Source organism: Stomoxys calcitrans, chromosome 1 (genome assembly GCF_963082655.1).
Source record: "Stomoxys calcitrans chromosome 1, idStoCalc2.1, whole genome shotgun sequence".
In the NCBI taxonomy this organism is placed as follows: Eukaryota; Metazoa; Arthropoda; class Insecta; order Diptera; family Muscidae; genus Stomoxys; species Stomoxys calcitrans.
Window position 1 is genome coordinate 53,619,077 of NC_081552.1, and position 14,430 is coordinate 53,633,506.

A 14,430-nucleotide genomic window follows, 5' to 3' on the forward strand; every position below is an offset into this window, starting at 1 on the left:
TGATTCTTTGAAAAGAAATTCAAAATAAAAATCACACGTAAACACGTCCGTTAAGTTTGACACACAATTAGCGAATGATTGTAGAGTTTTACGACTCATCGCGATGTTCGTGTCGTTGGTTGGCTGACTGGCTGGCTGGTTCGTTGTTGTTGGCCTATGCTCGTTTAGTTGAGAAACACTCAACATTTTAGTGCTGTGGCTATGGCTATGACTATGGCTCTGTGTGTGCAGGGAGACCCAAGTAAAGGAAAATAAACTCAAGAGCTTGGGGCTAGCTCTCCACTATAGTGTGTTGGTGTATTAGCACGAACACGTGAGCTCGCTAGCCATTTGGGGAGGAAGCTGAGAGAGGGGTGTTAGCAACACTACTGAGGTGCATTATGTAGAGGATCCCTATTTCTTTGCTCCTAGGCCCCTGCTCTTGAGCAGAGTATTCTGTGAAGGCTCTTTCTCGGTGCTGTGCACATTCACTCATAGTAGAGCAAAAGAATGGAAGCCAAAGCAGCCACACAGCAGCAGCAGCAGATAGTAGTGATTGTTTTTGCATATGCAACGCATGGTGTTGAATTTTTGGGGTTGCAAGACGGGGGCCCAAGAGTTGGTGCTGCTGCATGAGGTCCGTAGGTTCTTATGCTTTAAGTGCGCCTATGTATGTGTGTGTGTGTGTGCCCTGAGTCTCTGTAGCCAGCTGAATTGAGCTAAACAGTCGTCAACCTCGCGCCACATTGCATTTTCTTTTTCTAATTTGCGGGCTAACAGAGGACATTCACATTTTGCAAAAATAAATAAAGAAACAGCAAAATCCAAACGAAACCAAATAGTAGCAAACAAACACGATCTAAACTGTGCTATCAGTTAAGATACTTCTAAAAAGGCAATTAATGGGAAAATAAAATTTTAAAAAATTACAAGAAAAAAAAAAAAAACAATTCAAAAATGTTTTAAGATCAAATATGAATATACATGTAACAAAAGAGTCTTAGATAATGCCTTAAATAAAAATATAAGGATTTTAAGGGTTTGATTTTTTTTTCTTTAGTTCACTTCATTTATGTTTCTTAATTAATATTTTTAGCATTTTTTCTCTAATTATTACTTTTTGTTATTTCGATTTCTTCTCATTTTTGTTTGTTTGTATTTGAATTTTTTTTTTATTATATTATTTTTTAGATTTTTTGTTTTTTTTTTTGATAATTTTTTTGCACTTCTTTATCTTTTATTTCATAAAATGCTCGTTTATAATATGGTTTATATTTTAATTTTTGTTTTATTTATTATATAATTATTTGGATATGTTTTTATATTTTTCAACTTCTTACTACCTTTTTATTCTTTCGAATTGTTTATTAATTTTTTTCTCCTTTTTAATTTATTTTATTTTTGTTTTATTTGCTTGTTTTATTATTGTATGGTTTTATTTCATTCCATATAAGTTTTTATACTTTTGTTTTAGTTGCTTTTTTATGGTTTTTTATTAAATTTTTATTATTATTTTTGTATTTAATTTTATGTAATTAAACGTTAATTTAAATTTCCATTTAAATTTCCTATTCGATTTTATTATATTATTTTTTTTTTATTTTATATTTTTTAATATTAGGTTTTGTTTTTTTTATATTACTGTATTATTTACTCGAAATTTCTTCTGTGGAATAAAAACTTTTTATCTGAATTTTTTCCTATTAAAGAAAAACAGGGCATACAAATAAATAATTCATTAAATATTATACAACACTGCTACTGCAATACCACCTCTCCCGGCCTTTTTCAGTTAACAATTCATGCTAGCATTAGCCCTCCGATTCGGTCTTTCTTCAGACCAAACACCCATCCACCCACCTCGGCTCCCACTCCTAATAAACGAACAAACTCTCAATATCATTAATAATCATTCAAAATCGAAAAATAACAAACAAAGCATACAAAACACACATACTGAAGCGTGCATAGCCCAAAACTTCAACGTAATATGACGAAGACGTATGTGTATTGTATTTTAATGTGGTTTATTGGGGACTGTTGTGACGAACGAACGAATGAACAACTAAGGCAAACGAACACACATTGCGAGGCAAAAGCAACAAAAACAACGCCTTATGGGTGAGGGCACACACAGCCATACGCCATACGTGCATTCATTTGCACACACAAACACAAAGCAAAGCAAACAGCCAACAAACGAACGAACGCATAAGCGAACACACAACGCTATATGAACATTCATACGTACGACTGATGATTGTTTAGTTCATCGAACTCGCCATTGTCGTGACCCACATTTCGGTCAAAAACCTCGAAATATGGAGCTCTTTTTTGCTCTGTTGTTGTCGTCGTCGTCGATGTGGTTGTTGTTGGTGGCTGTGTGTTGCTTCTAAAAAGCAAAGCAACAACAAAAACAAAAGCCACACCATCACCTCAAAAATATGCTCCCAACATCTCCTCCCTACCAACATCATCATCATTACTATTGTCGTTCGTCGTCGTTGGCATCGTCATTGTTATCTCTGCGAGAGTGAGTGCAGAGAGCTTCATTTTACAATTTTAATTTTGAATTCATTCAACATTACGTTTTATATATTCTCTCTCTCTCTCTCTCTCTCTCTCCACAATAATGGGGAGACTTTTTGGAATTTGAGTGAATAGTCAGGCATATGGTAAAATGCAGCTGTGTGACTCTTATTCTCCTCTCTTGGTTAGCTGAGTGCAATTGAGTAATGTTAGATAAAGTGCATTTTGCACAGACTACAATACAATTAAAAACTATGAGTTTTATTATACGCCAGCCTATGTAATAGTGTATATGTGTGAACAGCATACATATGCAGAGTTCACTTGAGCTAGCAATGGTTCAATGACCTACAAAGAATTATTTGAATTTTTTTCGAGTTCTATGCTAGGGAACGAAAAATATGGTAAAAACAGTTTGGAAAATTCTAGATAAAAATGGAAAAAAAATTGATGGAAAAATAGAATTGTAAAGTTATTAGTAAATAATAATGTAATAGCAAATTGAAAAATAGAAAACAAAATAGGGAAAATTCCGTAAAAACTCAGAATTTTACATTCAAAATGCCTTTATCGAAGTCGATACATTGCTGTATTTCTGTGTGACACAACAAGTGCTCGATCGTCTCCAACTAATCCTCATCATTGCACTTCATGCGAAAGTCTGCCCCCCACTGCGCACAGCGCAACGTCAAAGACCTGACGTTGCAATGACTTATCAGGACTTCTATTAGCAGTCCTAAGTTAACTTTCTCAGCCCCTTTCTCAGGATAAGCGAAGTGCTCGATCACAAGGCTATGGCCTACAGCACCAGCCAACGCCTTTTTCGTGCAGTCATTAGAAGGCAACCATCTTACCAACAGGCTTGCACAGTGGAGGTTTTACTGATTCCATAGCAAAATTTCCGGCAATCAGAGATCCATTCCAGGCCAGATCGACGGCCGCATGGTTACCCGTCACACCTTGATGGCCTGGGACCCAGCAGAGTTTGACAGCCTCTCCCATGCATCTTCCTATCAGTTTTGATTTAGCGCGGCCCTACGCCAGAGTTCAGCGCCGCCTGACTGTCCACGTACATCGTGACAGTCTGATCGGGCCGCCGCCTAGGCATCAACATCATCTCCATCCAATTGATGGATCTTTAATTTAAACTTGACATGCACATTAGAATCCATAACAGAACATCAAGTTCCAAACTTCATGTCAAATAAGTTAAAAAGCGTACTTTTTAGATATTCAAGTAGTCGAGAGATCGTTTTTTTTTTTAGGATACAGATTAACCATGGATTTTATAACGCAAAGCGCTTTTCTTATTTAAGTTTTTGATCAATTTTTTGCTTGTTGTTATTTTTTTTATTTATGTATGTTTTTACTTCATTATATTAATTTTTAATGCAATATTTTTTTAAATATTTTTTTTTTTCAATATTTATTTCTATTTTGTGTGTTTTGAGTTTTCCTAAATCCCCAAAAATTCCTACTAGGGATGTGCTGTTTCCCTCAAATTAGCCCAATGCTTATAAACAAAATGGGTTTTCAGATTTTTAGCGCCACTAGAATTTTTGCCATTTCATCTCGAAAACACTCCCCCAGACACATTAAGAAGAGGTAGCTAGCCAGTTGCCCATCACACACACCACAAGCTAAGTGAAGAAAAGTGAAGTGAATGAACTCAGCTAAGTTTTTTTCTGTTTTGTTTTGCTTCATGTTTGTAATATAGTAAATGATGACGATAATGAAGATGATGATGTTGGTGATTATGAGTTCAGTAGCTTCACTTAGCTAAACATGCAAAAAAAAAAACTACCAACTGCAATACAAAGAGTTGTTGCTGCAGCATCGCCTGCCAACAGAAATGGGGGGGGGGGAAATATTTTCACTCGCAGTGCAACACTGGCTGCCTTCATCTGGCATTCCTTATTGCTGCAGTCTCCCCATGCAATGAGCTCAAACGAAGTGAGCATGTGTCAGTGTGGGTTCTTGGGCTCCCCACAACTCTATTTTGTTTCCTCTCTTGGCCACTCGATGTAGCTCCTCTTGTTGAATAAACAAAGAAATGGCATAAAGGAAGCAGCAGCAGCTGACTGGCTCACTAACATGTTCTCATAGAAAGTGAGAGCAGAAATTTCACATCGTCATAACCGCCATACATTGGGGCAACGAACTCAGTTACAGCATCATTCATCGTGATTATTATATCGTCATAAGCGAAGGCAGCAGCAGCAGCAAACAGCATCGGAAGCATCGGAGACATAGCCAGAGACGCCTTATATTTTCTTAAATGTGTTATATGGGGGATTGAGAGGAAGAGAGAGGTGTTGGTTTTATAGACTCATAAGTCTATAGGTGACTAAATTTGGGTGTTGTGTTGCGTTGTAGGAAACCGCCTGGATTAAAAGTGACAAATCATAAAGGATAGGAATCGTAAAATAAACATTTTAAACTAAACAAATTAATTTCTATCTAAAATTCCTTGCTAAAAAGTTGCTTTGAAGCCAAATTTTGCCTGAATTTCTTAATTTCAAATTTTAGCCCTTAGCCCCTTTTGCTTTCTTGCTACGCCTTTGCTGTATAGGCCTAACATAATTCTAGTAGATTATTTTCTGACTGGTATTTCTCTCCATTTTGATCGGCATATAGTGCATAGCATGCTCTGGCCCACAACTCTGCATGCCTTGCAAAATATGGGTAGAAGAGACATATGTAGAGAGATGTTTTACGAGTAACAACAAATGGGCATAAACTTTCTCTCTCAAATTCAGATGACCAAAGACGATGAAATAATGAAATAAAACTTAGTGATAAGGAGAATTCGCAATAAATTTGAAAACACGAATAATTAAAACATTTTTAATAAAAACTAATATCTTGAAATAAAAATTAACCCATTTTAGAAAATTAACCCATTTTAGACCACTTCCCCTCCATGTGCTACAATTTCTTTGAAACTTAACATTAAAGAAGCTGGCGGATCCCTGATAAATAATAGGTACTCTAGGTGTTTATGTGTTGTATAGTTCCCAAGAAATCGGGGTTGGAAAAAATAAATAGGATAGACACTATCAATTATCATTAATATCAAAAATAAAGTCGAAAAATATACACTGTCGGACAAAATAATGTGCGGTTGTGTACCCTTCTTCATTAATCCTTAATATTTTTTTATCTACGTGTATTATTCACTGTTTTTTATTATCCCGTTATTTGTTGGAGTGCCTCAATTATTTCCATAAACATTTGAAATTTTTAAACTCGTTCGTTCCGGTTTCTGATCTAAAAGTATTGTAGTGTAAAAAAAGTCTTCGCGATACAATAAAGTGCGATTTTTTATAAATCGTGAAACTTATAAAACATTCCTGATTTTTTTTCCCCAAAAATCCGGGCATGGACCATTACTTTTTCGAAATGAAGCCCTTAACCGAAACTCAAAAATATATGTTGGCACTAGATGGCGAAAATGGAATGAAATTGAAAGCTTTGAGTTCCAAATGTAAAATATCAAAATCTGGGGTCAGAAAAATTACTGCTTTGTATAAAATAAAGAAGTCAAATAAAAATTTGAACAAATTATTTGGCAGAAAACGACGAAGACGACGACGCTTGAGGGTGATCATTTTGCAATTCTAGAAAAGAGAAATTCTTTTATGACAGCCAGAGATTTAAGAGAGAAGCTAGAATAAAATATTTAGACTCGAACTGTCCAAAGAAGTCTTAATGACAGGGGTTTAAGAAAAAACCTCTCCTAAGAGCAGCCAATAGAAAAAAACCTTTAAAGTTGTTTGGACAGACGAGTCAAAATATGAACTTAAAAAATTGCAAAAATCAGAAAAGAGTGTGGTGTGAATCAATACAAAGACTAAAATCGAAAAACCTTATACATACTGTCAAACATGGTGGAGGAAGCCTCATGGTGCGCTGAATTTTTTTTCCTCTTCAAAAGTTGGTAGGCTCGTAAAAATTTACTATAAAACTACTGGAGAGCACTATGTAAATATATTGGAAGAAAATCTTTATAGCAGTGCAGAGGAAATTGGTTTGGGGGAGTTCATCTTTCAACAAGACAACGATCCCAAGCACACGAGTAAAGTTGCTAAAAAATATTTTGAAGAAAATCACGTTGAAAAATTTGAATTGCCTGCTCAAAGCCCTGATCTAGACCCCATAGAATCCAGATCAAATTTTCAAACATTTTGGGAAAAAATGCAAAGTGAATGGTGGGCAATTCCACCAAATACTTTGAAGTATTTGGAAAGAAAAGAAAAGATTGAGAGAAATCATAAATAACAAAGCAGGAGCAACTTCGTAATAAATTTTAAAGATATTTAATTTTTTATGATTTAAATTTTTTTTTAAGTTTTTACTTTACTTTGTCACTTGAAATTCCTTATGTGCCCTATATTTTGTATTACAAATAGAAAATATAAAGAAAGAGTTCAATGTTTATTTCATTATTAGGTAAAATATTAACCGAATTAAAAATAAAACTACAAACATTTGCAAACAACAAACATATGTTTCAATCAAAATATTTAAAACCGCACTTTATTTTGTCCGACAGTGTATATATATATATATATTTTTTTAATATTTCTATCATCTAGTGGATTTCAGAACGTATTCAATTAATACTATGACATATTTGTTTTTTTTTTTTTCATCAAAATATAAAGGTTGTAAGAATATTGAAAACTTTTGATTTTTGCCGAAAACATTTCTCCTTGGCTTATTTTTGAAAAAATTATTATTTCTATATTATTCTGTAGAGACAGAGCAGCCTGTAAAAGTCTATTTGAAAATAAAAGTTAGTTACATACGGCCCTCAAAAGGGTTAAAATATAAAACAAAAATTTCAAAATAAAAAAAAAAATTTTATATTCAAATAAAAAAAAAAAAAAAAATTTTGTGTATAAAAATGAATTTGTGTCTGTTTGTCGGATTGCTTGTTTGTGTGTTACATATAGACTCAAAAACGGCTGTACCGATTTTCACAGATCACCATCTGGACCCATGGTGAAAATAGAGTAATCCATTTTTTGATATCTGAAGGGGAGTCGGACCCTCCCCCCTTACAATAATTTTCAAAAACACCAGATCTCGAAGATGGATATGGCGATTCAAGCGAAATTTTGTTGGCACACTTACAGTGATCTAAAAACGAAAAATTTTGGTTTTAAAATCGGTGGGGGGGTGCCTAGGAGGGCCGCCCAAACCCCAAAACCCGGCAAGCTGATAAATAGAACAAAACCCTACAATATGGGTATAGGTATTTGAGAGTACAAAACGAATCTTCTATCCAATTGCGGGACTAAGTGTTTCGTAGGTCACCCCACCACAAAAAAAACCCTTCAAATCGAACATTAGTTTTGGGAGTAGAGCGCGAAATTGACTTCCTCTTTTTGGACCAAGTCTCTGGGGGTCCACCCCACCACCAAACAGGACTTTTTACTGATCATTGCAATGTGGGGTTTAAACGAGAGATATTTGAGAGTAGAAAAATCCACAGTAAATTGGAATACATTTTCAACCAAAATTAAGGAGAAATTTCCAAATTTACAGTACTCCTCTCTAACATAGCATTATCGGGAGCACCTGAGCGAGCCGGGGTCAGCAAGTAAAATATAAAAATAAAAACAAACACATTGAAAAAAAAAAACATTAAGAGACTGAACAAAATAATTTTTTTTTTTTAAATATCAGAAAACATTTTGAATTTGTTTTTATTTTGAAAATATTCACTTGGACGTTTTTAGAGGGGTTCGCACTTCTTGTACTAACTATTAAAAAAATATGTCAAGATGTTATGGGCGAAGATTTCAAATAAAGAGCCAATACAATTATAAACAAGTTCGGGCGGCCGAATCTTGGGAACCCACCACCATAGATTCTGCTAAAAATTTATACAAACTAAATTTAGTTTAAGGGCATAATTTTATTCCACATACCAAACTACAAAGCTTCTGGGAACCGAACAAGGATAATCGAGAGACCGGTTTATATGGGAGCTATATATCAGGATATAGACTTACTTGCCACAGTTGTAGGAACTCTTAGCAGAACACCGCATACAAAATTTCAGCCAAATCGGACAAAAATTGCGGCTTCCAGTGGCTTAAGAAGTCAAATCGGGAGATCGGTTTATATGGAAGCTATATCAGGTTATTGACCGATTTAGATCGGACTTGACACAGTTATTATAAACCATAACACAACATCGCATGCAAAATTTCAGCCAAATCGGGCAAAAATTTCGGCTTCCAGGGGCTCAAGAAATCAAATCGGGAGATCAGTTTATATGGAAGCTATGTCCAACGACCTCCATCGATACTAAGTATCTGTGCAAAATTTCAAGCGACTAGCTTTACGCATTCAACCGCTATGGCTAGATCGACTCAGAAAGTCAAGACGATCAAGAATATATAAACTTTATGGGGTCTTAGAGGAATATTTCGGAAGGACTAAATGAATATACCCCCTCCTATCCTATAGTGGTGGGTATAAAAATGATTGCGAGAATAATACAATTGAAAGTAGAGGGGTTAGGGGTAGTTTGTTTGATTTTTAGTGTAAATTTATTTTAGCACAAAAAGCGTATTTAATCCTTACTAAAATTTAAAAGTAGGGGCACTCACAGAAGAAATTTATATTTGCACAATAATTTGTTTTTGTTGTTAAAGTGTGAACCCCCTCTTGTTTATTATCTCAATAAAAAAATTGCATTGAGATAATATTTTTGCCAAAATGTTTTTCAGATAAATTTTTTTTTTCAAAACTTTGAGTCATATGCTCAATGTGTACCCCATGTTGTTTCATAGAAGCATTATACACAAGTATCCCACAAAACTAGCTCACACAGAGAGTACTGGCCATGAGAGACCTCAATCAGCAGCATTAACAGCAACAAGAGAGTATTAAGGCTTGCTGCAGCTGCAACAACATTGGCAGTTGCTGTTTGCCGCAGCTGCACCGGCAGTAGCAACATCGTCATTATCGTCAACATCATCATGGCCAGAATGTTGTAACCACCAAAAGGTAAATGAACTCGAGGTTATTGTCTACTTGTGCCAGAGCTCTCATATTGCACAGAATGACGTCAATTGCATGGAGGCCAGCAGCACATTGGAAATTGTACAAAATAGAAAAAAAAAACGGCAAAAAGTGGGTGGTGAATGGGTATTGTCATTGGTTGTTAGGGCAAGCTAAGGTGTTTGGTGGCACTGCCATTTGCCAAATATACCAAAGCAAAATGCGTGCCGTTAAACACCCAGACCCCTCGCACTGGAACATGGGTAACGTTTCTGTGGCGAAAATTATAAATAGCTATGTGTTGATGATGATGGCGATGGCGATGACGATGACGATGTTCTAAATGATGACGATGAGTAGGAAATTTGTTTCAAACATAAGCCTTAAAATAGCTCTAGTCTATATGGCACTCTCATTTTTGTTTTGTGGTTATCCACCACCAACATACAGTTGATGTTTATGATGTATAGGTGGTTGTTCCATAATGCTTGTTGTATATTAGAATATAGGTTGTCGCTTTTCCTATGCCATGAGGTCTTTGGCATGTGCGTTTCAAAAAAAGCTAAAAAAACACACACACACACAAATCATCAACAGGAAGCTTTAAAGACACTCTCACACAATGGCAAATTAGCAGTTGAGCACACACAGTTGGTTGGTATGCATGTGTAGGTGTAAACACCCTCTCTCTCTCCCTTTCTCTTGGCCAACTTGCCTTAGCTAACGCATGTGAGTCTGTTTTAATCCTTTTGTAGAGCGGGTAGAAGGAGTTTATGCTACCAAAATACCTACATATCCTTGCTGGCTTGCTTGCCATGGTGGTACTCAGTCCAATGAGTGCCGCATATACATGTATGTATGTATGTATGTATGTATGTACATGGTTGGCTGTGTGCTTTATGCATCCACAAGTCATTGAACTTTAACCTGATTCAGTGCTACCATTTGTTTGTTACGCCTTGGTCATTTATTAGCTTAGCCCACTGGGGGTGGGTGAACGAACTAACGTTTAGCAGTGAAGCTAGAGTTGAAGGTGTAGCTTATTGATGGGGCAAATAGAGTGTTGGGTTATTAAACCCCTCCCCTGAGTAGGGGAACCAATACATATTTAATGACTTCTTAGGCCATAAACTAAGCCATACAGTGGTTTGAAAATGAAGTTTATCTAGAAAAACTATTCTTCAAGCGCAATGCTATGTTGGATGCCAATTATTGGATTTAAGAACACCGCAAGAAGATTTAGATTTTAATACACTTTGGGCGCTAATTAAGGCTTATCAAAAATTGAGAGGAAATAGTGAATAATAATACCATTCCTTATATGAACTTAAAAATATATGGGTCTTCCCCCCATTTATAAGTCAGCGTTTAAAAAGAACAGTGGCAATTGAAAAAATAGTTAAAGTTCTAAAATAAATGTTGAGCGCCAAAAAAATTTAACTAAAAAAATATTTTTAGACAGAGGAATATGCAACTAGTCACGCAATGTATAGCGCAAATATATAATTTTTTTTTTATTTTGCTTTAATCCTTTCTTTAATAAGTTAATCATCTTTACTGAAACAACGCGTTGGGGTCCAACATAAAAAAAAAGTAAAAAAATGTATGTGTTACATCATCCTCGGCACAGGATAGCTGTGAGCACCACACAAGCTAGAAAATTGAGGTCCGATTTGGGTGGTGTTCATTGCTGTCACAAGAAGCTTAGGTGCGAGCTACCGGGCGCGTCCGCAGGCTAAGGGATAGTGAAATCCTTCATACGGAGTAGATGCAACGTCAGTTGCGGACAATCAGCGCTATCGAGCTGAGAGCCTCAGTGAGAGGCCGAGCGGCACCGGCTCTTGCACAAATACTGAGTGCCTATAAACTGAGGGCCTTTAAATAACCAATGGTCACCTTGTTCCAGCGGCGATCGGTCCTTGAGCTATCCAGGAGCTTGACGAGGATCGCCACTTCCACATGAAAATGTGGCTACAACAACAACAACAACAAAGATTGTGTATCAAATGTGTGAGCTTGGCGGCAATAGCAAAGGGTTTTTGTGCAAATATTTTTCTCTTCTTAATTAAAGCAAACCAGGAGGCCATTGTGGCGCAGAGGTTAGCATGTCCGCCTATGACGCTGAACGCCTGGGTTCGAAGCCAGGCGAGACCATGAGAAAAAAATTTTCATCGGTGGTTTTCCCCTCCTAATGCTGGCAACATTTGTGAGGTACTATGCCATGTAAAACTTCTCTCCACAGAGGTGTCGCACTGCGGCACGCCGCTCGGACTCGGCTATAAAAAGGAGGCCCCTTATCATTGAGCTTGAACTTGAATCGGACAGCACTCATTGATATGTGAGAAGTTTGCCCCTGTTCCTTAGTGGAATGTTAATGGGCAAAATTTGCAAATTTGCAATTAAAGCAAAACCTTTAAATTCTGCCCATGTTGGGCGCCACTTGATAACTAAAATTTTTTAAATATATTCCCCAACAAAAAACCAGAGTATAGGACTTACTTTTCTTTCTAGGTTTGGCGCCATAAAGATGCAACCATTCAACAAAATTAAAGTTTTTCTTTAATCGCCACGTTGGGCGCCAGCAGAATAGAAGAAAATTTTCCTTTTTATTCAAATATTTTGCAAGCCCTAATCACTGTTTTAATAATTTAACCTTACCGCTAGTGTTCCTACCAAATGTGCAATTTATTTTCCCCACTACCACCTCTTCTCTCCCCCCCCCCCCCCCCCATGTTAAACAAATTACACCTTAATTACCAAATTTTACTTTTTGATATTGTTACAAATTTTCAAATGCTTTCATTGGACCCACACATTTGAAAAATAATTAACATAGGCGACAAAGTCAATAAATGCCATGAATAGGCCAATCGCCATCATCATTATCATCAACAACCATAGTTGACCATTATTTGCCTTAATAAAAACAAAAGCAGCCACATCAAGGTTTCACACAAAAACAAAACAAGGAGCGGTGAAGCTTGTAATTGAAATGTCAAAATTTTAGGCAATCACACCACCAAACCATGGGTTGGCCACTTGGCCAGAGTGTTATTTAGGTTTTTTTTCTTGTGGTTTCTATGGCACTATATGGAGACAACATTACTATTAGCACTAATACTGAACAAACAAAACATCCATACCCCAACCAAGAAACCCATTTCGGGAAAATTTCTATTTCACCCAGCAGGGGAAAAATGTCAAAGTTCAATGAATGAATCCCATTAATTCTCCTGGTATTCATTTTTATACCCTCCACCATAGGATGGGGGTATACCAGTTTCGTCATTCAGTTTGTAACTACTCGAAATATTCGTCTGAGACCCCATAAAGTATATACTGGGTTGCCCAAAAAGTAATTGCGGATTTTTTAAAAGAAAGTAAATGCATTTTTAATAAAACTTAGAATGAACTTTAATCAAATATACTTTTTTTACACTTTTTTTCTAAAGCAAGCTAAAAGTAACAGCTGATAACTGACACAAGCTGTGAAAAAATTTGTCAACGCCCACTATATGAAAAATCCGCAATTACTTTTTGGGCAACCCAATATATTCTTGATCGTCGTGACATTTTATGTCGATATAGCCATGTCCGTCCGTCTGTCTGTCTGTCGAAAGCACGCTAACTTTCGAAGGAGTAAAGCTAGCCGCTCTTATTAGTGTAGGTCGGTTGGTATTGTAAATGGGCCATATCGGTCCATGTTTTGATGTAGCTGCCATATAAACCGATCTTGGGTCTTGACTTCTTGAGCCTCTAGAGTGCGCAATTCTTTTCCGATTGGTATGAAATTTTGCACGAAGTATTTTGTAATGATATCCAACCACTGTGCAAAGTATGGTTTAAATCAGTCCATAACCTGATGTAGCAGCCGTATAAACCGATCTTGGGTCTTGACTTCTTGAGCCACTAGAGGGCGCAATTCCTATCCGATTTCAATAAAATTTTGAATAAAGTATTTTGTTATGATATCCAACAATTGTGCCAAGTGTGGCCTAAATCGGTGCATATCTTGATATAGCTGCCATATAAACCAACCGTGGGTCTTGACTTCTTGAGCCTCTAGAGGGCGCCATCCTCGTCTGATTTGACTGAAATTTTGCACACAGTGTTTTGGTATCACTTTCAATAAGTGTGTTCAGTATGGTTTAAATCACTACATAACCTGATAGAGCTGCCATATAAACCGATCTGGGATCTTGACTTCTTGAGCCTCTAAAGGGCGCAATTCTCATCCGATTTGGCAGAAATTTTGTACAACGGCTTCCCCCATGGCTTTCAACATACGTGTTTAATATGGTCTGAATCGATCAATAGCTTGATACAGCTCCCATTTAAACCGATCTCCCGATTTTGCTTCTTGAGCGCCTACAAGGCGCAATTCTTATCAGAATGAACTGAAATATTACACAATGACTTCTACAATGTTCAGCATTCATGGTCCGAATCGGACTTTAACTTGATACAACTCCAATAGCAGAAAGTTCTTATTCAATATTCTCTGTTTGCCTAAAAAGAGATACCGCGCATAGAATTCGACAAATGCGCTCCATGGTGGAGGGTATATAAGATTCGGCCCGGCCGACCCTAGCACGCTCTTACTTGTTTGTTTCTCTTTCTCTTTTTTTTTTGTATTTGATTTATCAATGCCTTAAAACGGAAATGTTATTTCCCAAATTTTCCCCATTTGTGATCCCAATTTTCCCTAAGCTCTCAAGTGTGTGTGTGTGTGTGTGTATTTCACTGCATTCTAATGAGTCTGGCGTTGGTTTCCATAATGGGTCATAACAGCTACTGCCGCTGGTATGGGAATGGGGATTTAAATATTGTGGGCCCTGTTCATGCAAAAGGTTCATTCACCCCTTGCTTTCAGGACCAACCATCCATGCCCACACACTTAGA

At 36.6% G+C, this 14,430-nt stretch overlaps 1 protein-coding gene across 6 annotated transcripts in view; it reads right to left on the minus strand.

The window, feature by feature from the left end:
- Positions 1–14,430, minus strand: part of LOC106090298 (ecdysone-induced protein 75B, isoforms C/D) — a 456,620-nt gene that overhangs the window by 39,098 nt on the left and 403,092 nt on the right. The window lies entirely within an intron of this gene.